The sequence below is a fragment of the Pelophylax lessonae genome (genome assembly GCF_965119305.1).
Source record: "Pelophylax lessonae genome assembly, chromosome: 2".
NCBI classification, from domain to species: domain Eukaryota; kingdom Metazoa; phylum Chordata; class Amphibia; order Anura; family Ranidae; genus Pelophylax; species Pelophylax lessonae.
Window position 1 is genome coordinate 64,465,642 of NC_138769.1, and position 2,758 is coordinate 64,468,399.

Genomic DNA, 2,758 nt, shown 5'->3' on the forward strand with positions numbered 1-2,758 from the left:
CCATTCCGTGACGTTCCTGGTGTCACCCTGGAGATTCCGCCCACTTCTCCTCCGGAGTCACATGATTGGCTGCACTCTCACCTGTCCTATAACGCTCAGTTGTGTCATGTGCTCGGAGCTCAGTGGGACGACCTGTGTCCTCCTAACGTGTAATACACAGAGAGCCAATCATTTCCCTCCCAGAGACTTACCTCACTCATTGTCAGGGGAATAAATGAGTGTACATAGGTCACAGTACTTACCTCAGAGGGTCTGTTCACAGTAAACGTGCATGGAAATGGATGTGTATTGAGTTCCATTGGTGTGCATTGTATGTGCCCTGACATGCATGGTTATGCACGTTATATTGCTATCAGTCTTTGTAAGGGGTGAAAGAAATGAGAGAACAGGACACAGAAAACAATTTGTGTTCCATATGTCCTTGCAATGACCGGCATTTTTTCTGTGTGGTAAATGCAGGTCACTACAGTGAGTGTGAACAGTCCTAATACTAGAACACTAACATTATACAATGTACGGCTAAACAGCTTAGTGAATGGTCCGATATCCCAATGGCAACATGGGCCAAGTACACACATGCAGAGGCGTAACTAGAACCTTCAGGGCCCCGATGCAAGAAACCATGAAGGGCCCCCCAGACCCCTGGCCGGGGCCCTTCCCTTCAAGCCCGGGGCTCTTCCCACTAATCCTGGGGCTCTTTAATCTCATTGCATGGCCTTTTATTATGGTCCCGCATCAGAATCCTTTCACAAGTTCTGCAGTGGGCCCCCTTCCTGCAATCTTGGGGCCTCCCCACAGTGGTGAAATGCCAGGGCCCGGTCGCAAGTGTGACCTTTGAGATCCTAGAAGTTCACCCACTGGTTTGCTACCGGGCCCCCTGGAGCATGGGGCCCGGTAGCGATTGCAACCCCTGTAGTTACGCCCCTGCACACATGGACATCGCTATCCAGAGACACAGCCAGACGCCATACCTAGTGTGAAGTACATGCCTACCTCCCAACTGTGCCTTATTTCCAGGGACTGTCCCTGATTTGGAACAAAGTCCCTCATCATGTGTCTCTCATTTTGGTCTGAACTATATAGTTGCATATAAAATGCACAATTTATCTTTCAAAAAGTATTTCCCGGTGATAAACCTTTCATCCAATTTCTAAATTGCTGCATTTGTAAATCTCAAAAGTCAATATAAAGGATAGGTAGTGGTAAAACAAATAAAATAAATAAAAATAACACTTGTGGATTTAAAGTAGAACTATGGGCAACACTTTTGGATAGAGTAATGAAGGGTTCTAGCCCCTGTCAGATTTCTTCTCCCCATCTGTGTCCCATTGCAGAGATTTCCCTTCACTTCCTGTTCCATAGCCAAACAGGAAGTGAGAGGAAATCCTTGCAAATTAAGGGAATTCCTTGGGGACCCCCAGGTCACCAGAATTAGTGTCCCCATTTAAAGATATCTCCTCTATTACTTTTCTGGGGACAACCCAAAATTTGGGATTTTCTTTTACTTTCACTTTCGATAATAATGGTAAACAGGACAAATAGAGAGGGGGAATCTCCCTACCGGGAGCACAGACAGCGATAAAAACTGACAAGTGTTCTAATCCTTCTCCCCTCTATCCAAAGTGAAAAATTAAAGTTTTGTCCTGAAGGCTGGGTTCACTCTGGTGCTATACGGGAACCACAGCAATTCCTGCGTGGGTTCCTGTATGGTACGCTGCTCTCTGTTGCGGGTGTCAATATGAAGGTAATGACACCCCCAAAGTGGTTCACAGTGGGTCTGAACACCCATACGGTCCAAACCCAGTGCAGACCAAAAAGGCTCCTGCAGGGGCATGGTCTCGGCATTGAAGTGTGAGGACGTGCTCTCACGGAGCTCCCGGTCCTCGGCTCTTCGGGCGGCACATTTTATCAAAAGATCAGCAGATTATCTTATCCCCGCTCTCTCTGGCACAGGAATACAGGCCCAGGCTGGGGCTGGTGAGGTCTGCTTTATGCGATGGACCGTTTTTTGCTCCCGAAGCCTCCACGCCAGACAGCTCAAAGATGGCGCCGGTGCCTGCTAGCAGGACGGCGCCAAGGCCCTCTCGGAGAGACGGGAACAGATCTGCTCAGCTCAGTGCATGATATGCCTCCTTTCTCCCCTCCTAGTAACCTCTCCCCTTGTCTGCTGTGCTCGCTGTCTTTGTCGCCCCTACATGATCCAAAGGATTTTATTTCCCTGCCTGAAACAATGCGGGGACAACAGGGGTGTGAGAGGCATGGATCTACCCACCCACAGAATGTTCTGCACAGCCTCTCCATACAAATCCGGAGCTCAAGTACAGTGAGTAACCCACCCTCTGTGATACCTGTGATAGGCTCCCCTGCTGGCTCTCTAAGTGATCAAAGTATTTGGGCTTTTTTGCAAAAACTTCCCACCAGAGATGACTTTGAGGCCCTGGCTGCCCGAGTGGAGACAGCCCTCAGAGGGGAATTAACGGGGCCAGAGTAGATACCCTGGAATCCAGTGTAGCTGAAGTCAGACAGACTGTCTCCACTATACAAAAAGTACAAACAGACACCACCGCCCAAGTGACTCAATTGATGTTACTCCTGGATGATTTGGAGAACCGCAACCATAGATGCAACATCAGGATTAAGGGTCTACCAGAAGCCACCACACCAGCAGACCTTAAGGTCACTATCACAGCCATCTTCAATATGTTCCTGCAACGCTCCGCTGACACTGCCATTGACATAGATAGAGTACACAGATCCC